Source organism: Periplaneta americana, chromosome 3 (genome assembly GCF_040183065.1).
Source record: "Periplaneta americana isolate PAMFEO1 chromosome 3, P.americana_PAMFEO1_priV1, whole genome shotgun sequence".
NCBI lineage: Eukaryota > Metazoa > Arthropoda > Insecta > Blattodea > Blattidae > Periplaneta > Periplaneta americana.
This window is the reverse complement of record NC_091119.1, coordinates 74181201-74198995: the sequence shown is the minus strand read 5'-3', so window position 1 is coordinate 74198995 and position 17795 is coordinate 74181201. Positions and strand designations below refer to the sequence as shown.

Sequence of the window (17795 nt, the reverse complement as noted above, 5' to 3'; positions counted from 1 at the left end):
TTAAATTACTTGAGAAACAACATATGTTTACCAAGTACCAGTGCCTGATATGGCTTAAACCTGAACAAACCAGCAGAATATGAGGTGATGACTCAATGTATATCCCACATTTTTTAGAGGTTGGATCCTCTGTGAAGCCCAATATATGTACAGGAAATAAAATTTGGAGTTCACTTATTGTGTAAGTTTCGCTTACAACAGACTGCGCAAATGCAGTAAACAAGAGCCTCTGTGTATATATACTACTAGTGGACAGTCGTGCGAAATTGTTGCCTACATACAGGTGGACTCTGAACAAGACTCCTTCCAAATTTTAATTCTGTATCTGTCCAGTGAGGGACAAAATTTTTTAGTGGGCGAAAATGTTTCAAAATCTGTAGCGCGGTTTATAAGAGCCTATAGTTTTAATTCCTTCTCAGCATAGATATTTAATATTTAAATAGAAAAGTGAAGTGAATATCTCGTCAACATATGACCAAAAACTTTCGGCTAGGAGCATGCGCATTCTTTGAATTAGAAAAAACTGGAGTTCCTCAACTTTTATATCCCTTATTGTACAATAGATGCTTACTCAGATGACAGTGTCCAGTCAGGAGTCTAGTTATCCATCTTGAGCTTCCCACTTCCAAAGCTAGGAGTTGTTTAGTTAAGTCAGATCTTGGTTTTTGAATAAGGAATTTGGTCTGTCTCATGTCTGGTGTATGTAGATTTCAGATTATACACTTAGAGATACTAACACAAGGTTCTGTTCCATAGCATTTGATAGTATCTCCATGCTTGGCCAGTAGATCGGCCTTTTGAACTGCGAACACCCTACTGTGTCCTGGGACCCAAATGAGCTGTACTTAATTTTTTCTTGTTAAGATTTCCAGAGTCTTCAACCAGCCTGCAGTCTAATCTGTGCACTCTTAGCACATCCAAAGCATCGTGGCTATCAGAGCAAGTATAGATATTCATGCTTTAGCATGATCTTTTTAGCTTTTCCTGAGAACTGCTAATATTGCAAACTCTTCATATTGGAAAACCATAATAGGCTATACTCACCAAGAGGGATAGAAATTCTAACCTTAGGTTTTACACCATAGATACCTGCTCCAGTACTATTATTTGTTCTGGAGCCATCTGTAAACCATATCAGGCTACCTGGTAGAAACTGATTAATCTCCCTCACATTCTTTCCTAACAAAAATAATACAAACAGAAAGATTAACATACTGACCAGGAAATTATACTGTCCTGTCTTATATCAGCAACGGAATTGATACCCATTGCAATTTTCTAAAAATATGTATGACCAAGTGCTCCCTCCTTTCCTGTCCATTAGCCTTGTAGCCGAAAAGCAGCTAACATGGCTGCAGTTTTTATTGTCAGATCGAGAGAAAGTAAACACAACAGGACCTCATAGATCCCTGATTGATGTCATCCTCATGATTCCTATAATTCCTAGACATTAGGGCGTATCAAAAAAGGCCGAAAAAATTGTTTCCCAAAATTAAAAACTTTGGAGTTCGCAAAAATTGCATGATGATGCCAATGTTTGGCACAAAAATTTTTGACTTCCTAGCAGCACTTTTAACGAACCACAGAAGGTTCTTTTTGATTATCGTATTTTTTGTAACATAAACATGTTTGCAGGTCTTTGCTTGATGCAGACTGTTATGATTTGTTGTTATTGACAGATAAAAGAAAAGGAGTGTTACTTTTAAGTTCCAAGAGATGGCAGGAATGCAAAATAGAAGGTACAAATATGTAACAGCTGCATTAACCCAGAACTCACCACAGGGAAATGGCTGCTAACGAATTTCAATCATCCACCCATCTACTACTATTTGTTTTTATTGTTTATTTAATTTTCATTTTGCTTTCTGTGAAAAATCTCTGCCTTCTTCTGACAAGATTGGAATTGCTTCCTTGTGTCCAGTGTGGACCTGATAAAAGCATCTTTTTCACTACAGACTGTAGTTCAAGCAATGCTGACTGTCTTCACCATCTCCCGACCGATTGTGTGTGGAATGGGAAACAGGGAATTTTTTTTCATCAAATTCCTGGTCATACACCATACTCTGCAAATCTTCAGTACTTAAATAACGCAGATAGGGAAAGATACATATGCACACGCTCAAGGGACGAAAGCAGATACCAGATAGACTACCTACTGGTACAGAAAAAATTCCGAGATTGCTTAAAAAGATTACCAGGAATAGATATTAACTTAGATCATGTCCTGCTGATAGGCGAAGTAGATATTCATCTGAAGAAGATAAGAGGAAGACAGGTGACGAAGAAATTGAACATAGAAAAACTGAAGAATGAAGAGGAAATAAGAAAATTTGAAGCAAGTTTTCAAAAGAAAGCCGTTACATTCGAATTCACACCTGAGAATAGCAATGAGTGGTGGACTCATCTAAAAAGCTGTATACAGACAACAGCAAAAGAAACAATAGGATACAGAGAAGGTGTGAGAATTAAGAAACTTTGAGTCACAGGGAAAATGTTGGAGAAGATAGATGAAAGGAGAAAATGAAAAAATATCAACACAGAAGAAGGTAGAAGAAACTACAGGAAACTTAACAACGAACTAAGAAGAGAAATTTATAAGGCGGAGAAAAACTGGATGGAAGAGAAATGTAAAGAAATAGAGGATAGAGAGAAAAAAGGAAGATATGATTTAATGTACTGTGAAGTAAAATGTTTGGATTTCACAAATGAGAACAGCAAATTCATGTGATTGATAGAAGACGAAATCGGAAATGATATAACAGACAAACCAGGAATGGACGAAATATGTAGAAGAGTTATATGAGACAGGGAATCGTCCAGATGACTTGACTGTAGAAAACGAAGCAGTTGTATCAGAAAACAAAAAAGGATTTTCAATTTTAAGGCAAAAAGTTTAAGTAGTACTTGGGGAAATGAAGAATGGGAAAGCAACAGGAATTGATGGAACCCCCATGGAATTAGTGAAATGCTTGGGTGAAGACAAGAAGAAAATTCTATCATTATGCAACAAAATATATGAGAAAGACGATTTGCCTGAAGATTTTACGGAAATAGTGTTGCTTCCAATACCAAAGGAAAATAATGCCAAGAAATGTAACGCATTCAGGACTATCAACCGGATATCACACTCGGTGAAGATTCTCCTGCGAATATTGAATTGATGCCTATATTCTAAGGTGAAAGAACAGTTGGAAGAAGAGCAGTTTGGCTTCAGGAAGGGAAAAGGTACGATAGATGCAATTGGAATGCTACAAACAATTGGCGAAAGACCAATGGCTGCTCATGACCAAATTATTTGGCGGGGCACAACTTAAAACACTAATATTGCATTAATTGAACCTATTGGTTCCTTACTACACGAACATAGACTTCCCATATTGAATAATAGCTGGAAATTTGAATAACAAAATGTAAATATAAAGAATGCATTATACACTAACCTTTTTATTTATAGATGAAGTCCATTCTTCGATAAACTAAACTGCGAAATATATCAGGATTATCTGTATCAATGGTTTCATTATGTCCACGCAGAGAAGTTCAAATGCACCACAAAATTTCACATATTCGATTAGATGAGATGAAATATGTCTATTCTTGTCTACCTGTTCATGCTGTTTACGAAGGGAAAGTTTATACCAATGTCAAGTTGCAACCTTATATCTACATGACCTCAAACCAAGAAATGGATTCGGAACACCTCAAAATCTGTGCTTCAGTGGCTGGTCATGATAATATCTTTGAAAAATATTGGAGTGCAAGAGGTCAAATGACTTCATTGTTAAACACCTGGCATTAGAAAACAACAACATATCTACTTGACCAAGAAGCGCGACATCCATTTCATTATTTAAATGTTTCTTGGACACATTATGTTTCTTAACATTTTCACTGAAATGTTTTAAGTCTTTAAAACCTGTTGTACTCCACACGTCGTCACCACCAAAAGGAATGCAAGGAAAACAGAAAAATCCATTCTTCTCTTCACATCCACATAACCATTTCACTTTATCATACATCGAGCTATTAAATTTTCTGTTGATTCCATCTGCTGTATAATGACTATATCAGGCCGGTGTGTGCCTAAATTCTTGGTGCAAACTCTGCTGTCGAAATCTAATTGCCTTCTAATTAGTTCACTAATTTTATTCATATTGAAATGAACAAGTACACAACAAACACTAATGTAACTAACTTCACACTTAAAATAAAAGGAAGAGAATTATTAATAACATTCAGAATTTTATTATTACCGCTACGAATACGAACGTGGGAACTGAGAACATGTATTTCATATGGTTGTCAATGTTGCCAACACTCTTAATAAAAAAGTAGCCTACCATAATTTTGAATATAGCTGAACAATGTTAAATGGTTTAATTTTAGTAGCTAAATTAATCAGAAAACAGTTAATTAAGTATTGCCTCTGAAATATAGCAATTATAGTAACTAATCTAAAATAGCTAGATCTAGCTACAGAATATCTAAGATGGCAACTCAATTGGTTCTTCGGGGCATGGCAGTGTTACCATCATACTTCTATATGTAACGGTAGCTTCCTTCTCGCCCGCATTGTGTTTTACAAGTTGTTAAAACCAGTTGCTCATGTGCAAAGGATGGCCACGCGAAAGACTGAGTCCTGGCCAACATTTCCCCTCTCATCTTCTTGCCCCCACATCCATCACCTCACACCACTCTTCTTGCACTTGAAACTCTGAGTTATCTGTGCACATGAGCAAAGGATGGGCACTAGAACTATGGAGCCAAGCCCAATGATTCCACGATTCCAATAGCTCGACCAAGCTGAAAGGATTCACATTTCACAGTTGTTGTTGTTTTCTAATGCCAGGCATTTGACAATAAAGTCATTTGACCTCTTGCACTCCAATATTTTTCAAATATATTATCATGTCCAGCCACTGCAGCACAGATTTTGAGGTGTTCCGAATCCATTTCTTGGTTTGAGTTGCACAATGGACAGTTAGGGGACTGATATATTCCAATTCTATGCAAGTGTTTGGCCAAACAATCATGGCCTGTTGCCAATCTAAATGCAGCTACAGACGATTTTCGTGGTAAATCGGGAATTAACTACATTTCACAGTATGTTTATGCCTAAATGAAAGCTCTTAAATCGTTAAGTTTTGAGGCGATAATTTTAAGCAAAAATTGCTTTATTTTTTGTGAGAAAATAAAACGAATGGCGGGGCATGTGCCCATGTGCCCCTTAATGCGAGCTGCCACTGCAAAAGACACCTAGAGAAGAACGAAGAAGTTTATATAGTATTTGTGGATCTAGAAAAGGCTTTTGACGGAGTGGATTGGATTAAACTGATGGGAATGCTAAAGAAAATTGGCGTAGATTGGGAAGAGAGGAGACTGTTCAGTAATCTTTATATGGAACAACAAGTAAAAGTCGGATAGGAGAAGAAATGTCAGAAGGAAGTGAAATAGGGAGAGGAGTACATGAAGAATGCCCTTTATCACCTACCCTGTTCCACATCTACTTGAGGATTTAGTGAAGAACTGTTTTCAGAAGGGAGGGGTGATAGTGAGAGGAAGAAGAATAAAGTGCATAAGATTTGTTGATGATATGACGTTGTTAGCAGAAGAGGAGATGATACTAAGGGATATGCTACTGGAGCTAAATGACAGCTGTGAACGGTATGGGATGAAGATAAATGCCAATAAGACGAAGACCATGATCATAGGAAGAAAAGTGACGAAGGTAAACTTTCGAATTCTAAATGAGGCAATAGAGCAAGTGGACAGCTTTAAATACTTGGAGTGTACTACAAGCAGTAACATGAGCTGCAGCCAGGAAGTCAAAAGGAGAGTCGCAATGGCAAAGGAAGCTTTTAGTAAAAAAAAGGAGCATCTTCTGTGGACCTCTGGAAAAAGAACTACGAATGAGGCTAGCGAAGTGCTTCTTATGGAGTGTAGTAATGTATGGGGGCAAAAACATGGACATTGCGATGAAGTGAAGAGAAGCGACTAGAAGCATTTGAAATGTGGATATGGAGAAGGATAGAGCATGTAAAATGGACAGACAGAATAAGAAATGAAGAAACAGAATAAGAAACGAAGCTGTGTTGAAAAAAATGTGTGAAGAAAGACTAATGCTGAAACTGATCTGGAGAAGAAAAAGGAATTGACTGGGTCACTGGCTGAGAATAAACTACCTATTGAAGGATGCACTGGAAGGAATGGTGAACAGGAGAAGAGAGTGGGGCAGAAGAATATATCAGATGATAGATGACATTAAGGTATATGAATAATAATAATAATAATAATAATAATAATAATAATAATAATGCTGAAACAATTGTCTTTAGAGACAATTAATATTAGGTACCCTCCACAAAACTGACTTCATTTATACACCGACGGATCCTTGATCTCCAGAGAACAAGGTGCCAGTGCAGGTGTTACGTGCTGTCTCTTCTCACTTTATAGATCTCTTGGATATGGAACAACAAGTTTTGATGGTGAAATCATTGCAATAAGTGAATGTCTCAGGAATCTTCTATGCCACATCAATAAATTTAGGAATGCAGTTATATTGTCGGACTCCAAAGCAGCTATTCTATCAATCGTCTTTAAACACACACCTTCATCTCAAACAGCAGAAATAACTAAAATGCTCTCTCAATTATTATCACTCAATAAAAGAGTTGTGTTCCAATGGATACCATCCCATTGTGGAATCCTGGGAAACGAGAATGGGGATGCTTTAGCAAAGAAGGGCAGCACTGCTACTTACAGACCTGTTACTAAATCTACGTATTACTCTGTGAAGAGATTTATTAAATCTACATACTTAGACTTCAACAAACAAAATTTGATAACACAATCCCAAGGGAAAAAATGGAACTCTCTGCATCAAAATCCACAGTTAATTCCCGATTTACCACGAAAATCGTCTGTAGCTGCATTTAGATTGGCAACAGGCCATGATTGTTTGGCCAAACACCTGCATAGAATTGGAATATATCAGTCCCCTAACTGCCCATTGTGCAACTCAAACCAAAAAATGGATTCGGAACACCTCAAAATCTGTGCTTCAGTGGCTAGTCATGATAATATCTTTGAAAAATATTGGAGTGCAAGAGGTCAAATGACTTTATTGTCAAACGCCTGGCATTAGAAAACAACAACATAATAATTTGTTTATTTATACTGGCAGAGTTAACGCCATAGGGCCTTCTCTTACACTCTGCCAGGTCACAAAGTATTCAGGCAGTGAAAATTTAACAAAAAGTTAAAGAACAGAATATTAACATATTACAAATAATAATAATAATAATAATAATAATAATAATAATAATAATAATAATAATAGCATAACAAAATCGACACTAAACGACATGAAAATAATATCTTATGCAGAGACTAAGAGGAAGATAGAAAATAGGAAAGACTGGAGAATGCTGGGTTTGCACTAATCTAGCCTTTGAAACACTATGAATGAATGAATGAATGCTCTGGTATAATGAATTTCACAGGAAGGGAGAGACAAAATATACGAGTTTTTACTGCCCATTTGGTCCTAGATTTATTAATCATTATTATATACTCAGTTGTCTCTTCTTCTTCTTATTCTTCTTCTTCCTCTTCCTCTTCCAATGGCCTTCAAACTGAAATCTTCTAGTTCATTTGGAATCTTGCTATCCAGTATAATTTAACCAAGTTGGCTGTCTGTTCTTGTTATCAAGTTTTTTATGTGATATTGTTTTGTTCTATTTGTATCTTGTATTTATCTGTAGATATTTATTTATTTATGTGTATTAATTACCTTAATCTAGCCTACCTCTCTTCAATAAATGAACTGCACAACTTCATTTAATTCTTTCTCACTCTTCCTATGTTTCAAGGTAGTATGTTTTCATGTCCGTCACTTGATGTTTCAGCAGTGCTTGGCCTTTTATTCTGAATGACATGTCTAAAAATTTCTCATGTTTATCCAATGTGCTGGGAAAACAAGTGTTTGCATACAGGTATCATACAAATATCTTCTGACAATTGATCTCAAAACTGCAATCGTGAGTAACATTCCTTTATTTTTTAAACCATTTTACTTTCGAGGTCTGATGACCTTTACTTTTACTGATAACATGTTTTGCTATAAATGTAGCCCTTTTATCTTGAGTACCCCCAGTATTGTGAAAAATTGTAAATTTTTTTCGAATATAATTTTTCAGACTCACAGTGCATTAAATGGTTTCATTTTCTTAGCATGTTTTCTTTCCATTAACATTAACATTTGATTGCCCAGTATTTGAAAGAACTGTTAATTCTACATTCTCTGCTTTTGTGCAAGGACGTCTCATTGTGAGTGCAGTGTAGACTAGCTTCCTGTGTTGCAGTCTGGGCAATGATTCTGTCAGTAAATTGGTTTACACACAATTTGCTTCATATGGGTGAATGACAAACAGTCAAGTGCCCGCCATTAAAAAAAAGTTTGCTGAATGATTACTTGACAGATGCTGTTGTGACCAGTAAAGCGAGATGAAGTTGCAGCACTGTACACAAATTAGGAACACTACTGGCAGTGGCTGATTTTTCTACCATCAAAAGTTCGGCTAGTTCTTTTCCAGTTGAAAAGTTACGATTTTTTTCCATCATTATAGAGCAGAAACTTTTTAATTTGTTAAGGAAGGATAGGAGATAAATGGGCTGGATAATATTTGTTTACTTTTTCCAAAATTTCTCTCTTTTTAAGATGATGAGTTCTGATGGCTGAAGTAGTGAAACTTTCGCTGATTATATCATTCCTGCGTTGAATTATATCATGCAACTGTTAAATACGAAAACTTTCTTTTGAATTCTGAATTCTTTCATTGTCGAAGAACCTTTTCACGTAACCTTGGTGTGTTTTTCTTTTTAAACTGGTCTATATTCCAGGAATTCGCGATTTCCTGTGCCACCTTGAAAACAGTACACTAAAACCTTGGATTATGAGTAACTTGGTTTGTGAGTATTTTGCAAAATGAGCAAACAATGAGTAAACATTTTTGTTTGATAAATGAGTGATGTCTTGCAATACAAGCAGCACAATTTGTATGTACGCTTGTGAGCAACAGCAAGAGGCAATGGAGGGGATCTCGTCTGAGGAGGAAGAGGAGAAAAGAGCAAACGAATTCCTCGCTTCAAATGAGATTAAAGAAGTGTGTAAAAAGTGGGAAGCAGTACAAAATTTTGTTCAAATTCACCACCCTTATAAGGTTGTAGCAGTGCATGCGATAAATCTGTTTAACGACAACATAATGTCACATTTCTGCAAAATACTCTAAATGACGCAAAAGCAGCTGTCATTGGATAGGTTCTTAGTCAAAGCAAAAGATTGCAGCCAGTCAAGCAGTTAGAAGTGATTTTGTTAGTGATAGTGAAAATATTTTTTTTAAATGTTCAAGAAGTTTACTAAGCAGTAAAACAGGTAAAAGACATTCAAAACAAAATACAGTAAAGTAATTTGTGTTGCACTATTGCATTGAATTTTACGTAAATTATACTGTATTTTATATGAATGAAAGGTTGTGAAACGAATTAATCTGAATAATTTCAAGGGAAAAATTATTCCGGGGCCGGGTATCGATCCCAGGACCTCTGGTTGAACGTACCAGCGCTCTACCACTGAGCTACCCGGGAACTCCACCCGACACCGTCTCAACTTTTCCCTTTATATCCACACAACTCGCGTGGGCTGACGAAACGCCAGAGACCCACAACGAGTGCACACAATCTCTGTGTGACTTGGAATTGTGGTTTTCTGTTAACATACACAGTGACGTATATATTATGCAAATCAAATCTTTCAGGTAAGGCTCCCTGTAAAGCAGATTTGAATAATTTCAAAAGGATATAAAGGGAAAAGTTGAGACGGTGTCGGGTGGAGTTCCCGGGTAGCTCAGTGGTAGAGCGCTGGTATGTTCAACCAGAGGTCCCGGGATCGATACCCGGCCCCGGAACAATTTTTCCCTTGAAATTATTCAAATCTGCTTTACAGGGAGCCTTACCTGAAAGATTTGATTTGCGAATTAATCTGAGTTTGCATAGTTTTTTTATGGAGAAAGTCACTTTAATATGCAAGTGTTTTGGATTAAGAGTACGTTTTCGAAAGGAATTATGCTCGTAATTCAAGGTTTTACTGTATTCGTACAATTTTGCTTCAATTCAGATATATTATTTTGAGCCTTTCGTAGCATTGAGGTACCGGTAGCTGTCAGTATATCAATGGATTTATCTTGCAAATATTTCGGACAGTATTGACTGTAATAACTTGACCTGGAACACAAGCATAACCACGAAGTCGAAGCTGTTCAGTTGGTTTTTTTTATTCCCATGGCCCCTCTTTTTTCAGACGATTTTTTTAAACAATTATATTTTTAAAGTACATCATTACTTGCAAAAAACCATTTACTGTGACGTTCAGTTTTTGCCGTTGTGATAAACTTTCACTGAAACATAATATATTTCCTGCATTGTTGTATAAAAGTCTCTGATTATCTGGGACGTCACTAACAGAATCATTTAACACTAAATGTAAGTTGTGAGCTATGCAATGTACATAAATAGCTGACAGTACTCTCTTCTTGATACGTGCTTGCAGTCCACAATATTGGCCGCTCTGTTAGCTGTGCCATCGTATCCCTGATCACATTTATTCAGATCCAACTTGATTATTTTCCAATATCTGTAAAATGTCATTTTTGAAAGACTTTCCTGTTTGGTCTTCCAGTTCGTAGAAACCAATAAAAGATTCGTGAATAGTTACTTGTCTCCCTGTGTCGATTTCAACAGATCTAATTACCACACTTAACTGATCATCTGTGCTTTCATTCTAGATCTTATACAATAAAACGAAAAAAAAAAAAAAAAAACATTGAAACTTGTTTAATTTTGTGAACAATTGACTTCAAAACTTACTGATATTAGTTCCTTTTTCACTTTAGCACTTGCATATTTTGTTATGCTTATCTCATTGTCGATGTGAGTCTTCAATACATATGCAACAAGCAACTCATAACACTTAGAAAATTTTCTCCATTATGAGAAGTAAATTTTTCATCATAATTATGGAACAGTAAGTTGCAGTGACTTAGTCTTAAAATTACATTTAATATCCTCGATAGTAATAGCAGTATTTTTTTTGTTCCTCTTTAAACAATAATAACCTTATCGACTTATTTTTCTTCCATTTCTTATAGGTTAAACAAAGTGTGGGATGAATCAGCAATGTTTCATGTTTCAGGTTTTTTGATAACCACTTTAAGTCTTTAATTTTACCATTGCACCACACATCAGTAAAGTTTTTGTTGTTCCCGTCGATGAAAAGCCAACAAACTTGACAATGCATTGCTTTTAGTATTACTTAATGACACAACCAGAATCTATGTATGGTTAGCCTGTCTTAATATTAACATTATAATATTCAGGGTTGAATGATTTGTTTATCACGAAAAGACCTATCGGTTGATAAGGTTCTGAATTAAAAATATTTATTTTCAAATATTTATCTAACTCACCAGTGCACAATGGTCCAAAATGCAAATCTAGCGGGACAAAACTAATAATTTCTCTCCTATCTAGCAGATTTTTATGAAACTTTGTATAGTAGTTACAGGTAGCATATTTGTTTTATAATATATAAACTTTCATTGTGTAAAAGAAACTACCCCTTTATAGGAGATGAATTTAGACAAAATTATCAACTTTTCTCCTATGTGACAGATTTTCATAAAAATTTATACAGTAGTTATATGTTTGTTTTGTATACATACTACCCCATTATAGAGGGTGAATTTAGACAGATTTTCTTCAAACTTTATACAGTAGTTACAGGTAACATATTTGCTTTGTATGCATACTCTCATTACATATGTGTAAAAGAAACTATCCCATTGTAGGGGGTGAATTTAGACAAAATTGTTCAATTTTCTTCTATGTAACAGATTTTCATGAAACTTTATACAGTAGTTACATGTAGATTTGTTCTTTATACAAACTCTTATTACATTTATATAAAAGAAACTGTACCTTTATAAACGGTACTTTTAGACAAAGTTAACAACTTCACTTCTATATAATAAATTTTCAGATATTAATGTATTGCTGTTTAGTGAGTTTATATTCTAATAAAATGACGGTACTTCAGGGATATATGGTATTGGCGACAAACATGGTGAAAAATAGGCTTTTTTTATATTTTGTAGCCCTTTTTGGAGTGCTTTCCCTCCTGTCTTTTATTACAGATGCTGCTTCCCTGCACTGACTTGCAAGACACACTTCTTTTGATCACTTCTTCACAATGACTGTACTAATCTTGTTTTTAAATTGCCTTGCAAAAATTATTTTCTTGGTCTTCCAACAGCAATAGGTATATGCTTTGTGGTATTATATGAATGTAATAATCTCCCAGGACATTTATTTCTGAATTGAAACATTTTCGGTATTTTAGCACAAACTTGTCAAATGTTATACCACAATGCTTCCAAAATATCTGAAAAGTTGTATCTCCATTTTTGTAATTTTTCTTGCAATAATATTATAGTCCTATAGTATTCTAATTTGTCATTCACGTAATTACATTAATCATTCACTGTAAACCTTTTCTTCTGGAAGAGTACCATATGAGTCCCATCCATAATTCGACGCCTGTTTGAGACATTGCTTGTTTCCTCTGTAAATAAAAAGTAAAGGACCATTCTAAATTTTTATATAATAATAAATACTTGTAAATAATATTTATTATTAGCATAAAAATTCCTATTGTTAAGCAAACGAATTTAACGTAAGAAATTGAACTTTTATTTCAAGACTAATTCTGTAAGATTGACACATAATTGTCATCGTCTTCCTAACAAGTATTAGGCCGAGTGGCCTGTTATGGTCTCAAACTAGAATTTTCAGTCCATCTCTTCTTCGGACGACCTAGAGATCTTTTGCCATACGGATGGTAATGAAACAGTGCTTTTGGAATTCTGCATCGATCCATTCGTTCGAGATGACCCTTCCACTGAAGTTGATATTTGCTGATGAACTGCATAATATGTTCTATTTGAAGTTTTTGCATTATACCCTCATTTTTTTTATGATCCAAGCAAGTATATCCAGCTGTTGCTCTCATGAACCTCATCTCATTTGCTGTTATTCTACTGACATCTTTATTCTTCACAGTCCACGCTTCACTACCATAGCTTAATACTGGATTGACACATAATGTTATTATAAATTAAGTTCAGTTGTTTAATTTATTAATTATCTTTAAATTAACATCCTAGTTACTTTTTTATTGGGGCTTTGGTCCGTTTCCGTCGATTTGGTACGATACCGACCAAAGTTTTCTTTTAGAATAAGGCAAGTCCTGGTTGCAGGATTTTTTTTCTTCTTAATTGCCTTGGAAGAAATGTCAAATTTCTTTAAAGGTACAAGTGGCTCACTTTGCTGTGTAAAGCCTCTTATAGCCCATACATTTCTCTACAATATATTAAATTTTTATTGATGTGTCCGGATATATGTTTTAAAAGTCTGTTTAATATTCTAGAATAAAAATAATAATTGAATTTTTCACCTAACGAATACTAGTTAATATCACAGACACACAGCTCTCAGTATATGTATAATTATTATTCCAAAAAGTGACACATACAGTAGAACCTCGATTATCCATCTCTCGATTAACCGATCATCAGATTATCTGACTGTGCCTGAATCATGTGTTTTACTACAAACTGCACTTGAATCAGCAGAAACCCTCATGAGGTTTTGGGACAAAAATAATTTTCATTTTGTGTGATTCTCCGATAAGCAAGTTGTAATATAATATTAAATTGGGCTAACCATCTATACTTATCTAGTTTATATTTGGATTAAACATTAACGTTTTCGGCACTTATGTGCCATTTTCAAATGTATGGAATTGCCTTATTACATGATCAAATAGATACACCTTATGTGTGTGAAATATATAGTATGTACCCTTGATGATCTACCATCGTTTACAAAATATATAAATTAAAATTAAAATCACTTACTAATAATTAAAATCTATACTAATTTACATCTACATTAAAAGTCCCTAGTTTTATGTAACATTATGGTTATCTTGAAGTTGTTATCACATATAGTTCCTATATTTATTAAAATGTTTTTGAGTTGCACTGTGTTGCACGTATTAAAATGTTAAAATTCTGTTTGTTATATATTAACACACCAAGGATTCATGTTGTTTCACTTACACAAGTCGAAGCACTATACCACGATGAAATGTTGCGTAATATCAGTTACATTGGTGCTTGTTATTGTTTTCCTTCGGTTTGCCAAGGATAGATGTTACAAATTCATCATTGTCACCATACGATTTTCAGTTAAGCCTTTTACACTGCGAACATAAAATGTTGTTGTTACGTATGTGAATATACTGGTGGTTAAATGCATTGATTGAAATTATTAACTTACTTACATTGGTTGGACGTGTTGTGTGCTCGACGTTGGTCAGGCTGTTACTGAGAATCGTTGGGTGCTCACAATAGTTCTTATTTTAATGAACGTCTGGCGGAACCGGAAGTGATGTGGGGGTAGGGGGATGTGATGTAATATTATGGGATGATGTCCGATTTTTCGAGATTAATTTAAATAAATTGAATAGTGGGTTATTGGGATTAACTATTTTTTCGTTGAAATTCTTTGCAATATAAAATTGCTCTGCAATGTCTATTAAGGGGCTGTTAATGGCTTTTATAACTTTTAGTGTATCTTTTATATTACATAATTCATGTCCTCCTCCTATGAGGTGATGGGCATATTTCGACTTGTTTCTATTGTATTTGAAATCTGTAACGTGTTCTTTATATCTTATTTTGAAATTATGGCGGGTTTGACCGATATATAATTTGGTGCAGTTTTTACATTGCAATTGATATATACCACTATTTAAGAGGGGTTCATTATTATTGGTTTTATTGGGGATTATGTTATGAAGCTTGTTGTTGGTTTTGAAGGCTATGTTGATTTTTTGTTTTTTTTTTTTTTAAATTATTGATTTGATTAGAAATTTTCCCGAAATAAGTCATGGTTTGCCATTTTTTGTTCGGTTTTGCATTTTCTGGTTCTAATGTAGTATGTTTTTTCTTAAGTAATATGGCTTTTCTGTTTTTCAGTAGTTTATGAATTAAGTGTTTTCCAAAGCCATTTTCTTTTGCAAGGTTTTGAATATAATTGAATTCTTTTTTGTAGTTACTCTTGTTCATGGGTATCGTAAGTAAACGGTCAATAAGGTACCTAAATTTGCTAATTTTGTGTGTTGTGGGATGGGTGGAATTGTTATCGATGGCATGTGTAGTAGCTGTTTGTTTTCAGTGTATATTGAAGTCTATTTTGGGAGGTTTTACAGTAATATTTAGGTCTAAAAAGTTTATAGTATTGTTAACACTTGCTTCCAATGTGAATTTTAAATTTTGATGTAGGTTATTAAATTCTTTTAGTATCAATGTATCCTGATTAATGTTTTCGGACATCATCCCATATTACATCACATCCCCCTACCCCCACATCACTTCTGGTTCCGCCAGACGTTCTTTAAAATAAGAACTATTGTGAGCACCCAACGATTCTCATTAACAGCCTGACCAACGTCGAGCACACAACACGTCCAACCAATGTAAGTAAGTTAATAATTTCAATCAATGCATTTAACCACCAGTATATTCACATACGTAACAACAACATTTTATGTTCGCAGTGTAAAAGGCTTAACTGAAAATCGTATTGTGACAATGATGAATTTGTAACATCTATCCTTGGCAAACCGAAGGAAAACAATAACAAGCACCAATGTAACTGATATTACGCAACATTTCATCGTGGTATAGTGCTTCGACTTGTGTAAGTGAAACAACATGAATTCTTGGTGTGTTAATATATAACAAACAGAATTTTAACATTTTAATACGTGCAACACAGTGCAACTCAAAAACATTTTAATAAATATAGGAACTATATGTGATAACAACTTCAAGATAACCATAATGTTACATAAAACTAGGGACTTTTAATGTAGATGTAAATTAGTATAGATTTTAATTATTAGTAAGTGTTTTTAATTTTAATTTATATATTTTGTAAACGATGGTAGATCATCAAGGGTACATACTATATATTTCACACACATAAGGTGTATCTATTTGATCATGTAATAAGGCAATTCCATATATTTGAAAATGGCACATAAGTGCCGAAAACGTTAATGTTTAATCCAAATATAAACTAGATAAGTATAGACGGTTAGCCCAATTTAATATTATTATATTACAAAAATAATTGTTTTGCTCCAGAGAATTATAATTAATATCAGAAAAAAAACTGCTGGTATTAAAGTTCAGAGAAAAGTGACAAACTTCTTTAAAAGAACATAAAAATAAGGTAAGAACAAACAGAATGGATTATCGGTCTATTTCGATTAACTGTGCTGCCCTCTCCTTCATTATGACAGATAATCAAGTTCTACTGTACTTTTATCTTTAAAATTCAGTAGGAGTGGGAGCTTCCTCTTGTTCACACTTGCTTGCAGCCACTAGCTAATCTTACAATGACAATGATAATCTGATGTCAGATGCAAAGTCAGCATCGAAATATTCAACTTTGAGGCTCTGCCACACACTGGTATTTCAGATTACTCTTGTTTAAACATCGAATCATGATAGGGTGATATGTTTAGAAGGGTGACCAAATTTATTTTTGTCCCTCTGGATTTGTGATTTGGATCATTGTGCGATATAGTGACCACAATCAGCGTCAGTTACATCCACAGCACTATCAGTTTGAATATCACTTTGTGCTGAAATGTCATTAACAAAACCATTTTCTTCCCATACTTTTGTGCTGCACTGTCACATTTTCAACTGGCATAACTTTATCACAAAAATAACATTACTACTATTGGAACTCGGCAAAGGTTCGTCACTTAGGCGCAGTTTTATACATGTGGTTAATCTAAAGATTATGTTAAACCTAAGTTAAACCTAACCGCGAGTTTAACTCAGCGTACCGTATTACAGAGTCTCGGTTAAGTTAACTGTAGTGGAATACGATTGGTATTACTGCTAGGAAAGAAAAGAAGACAATCGCAGCCGTTTAATTACATTATTGATTTAAAATAGCTGACACTCGTGAAGAATCTTCATTAAGAAACATCTTTGTTCTTCGATATCAGAGAGAATATCATAAAAAACCTATAGAGGACCAATACCGCGTACTTCAGTATGCTTGTCAGACTTAACCTCAAATAGTTTCTTGACACTGGCTACCAACGTTATACTCCCAAACACAATGCAACCAAACTAAACCTTGCATGACCATCTGTGACATAACATCATACAGACTCAAGTGAGTAATGAAGTAATAATATTAGTGTGCGTATTTTGTGTGTTGTCTAGAATGTTTATGAAACAATTCAGTCAAACAATACGATTATTTTTATGAGTCTAGTAAAATTAGGTAATATTATTAGTGTGTTTATAAATCAGGCTCTACAGCAGATCTTGCCAGGAGACTGTCTGCCACACACAGTACAATGCTCAATAGGTTTATAGTAGATTTATGGACACCTCTGAAATCTTCCATCATTTTCAGTATGCTTAGGACTACCAGAGGAAAAATAGTGCAGTGCAACTTGTAATTAATGCAGAGATTCAACAGAATGTTTTCAAAAATAAAAAAGAAATCATTTATCTTTTCAAATAATCTTTAAATTCAACCCCTGAAACATATTTTTGCACTTTCTCATTTTTCTGTTGCAT

General features: G+C 34.5%; 1 protein-coding gene across 10 annotated transcripts in view; it reads left to right on the top strand.

Moving 5' to 3' along the window:
• Positions 1 to 17795, top strand: part of LOC138696171 (26S proteasome non-ATPase regulatory subunit 5) — a 109362-nt gene that overhangs the window by 45672 nt on the left and 45895 nt on the right. The window lies entirely within an intron of this gene.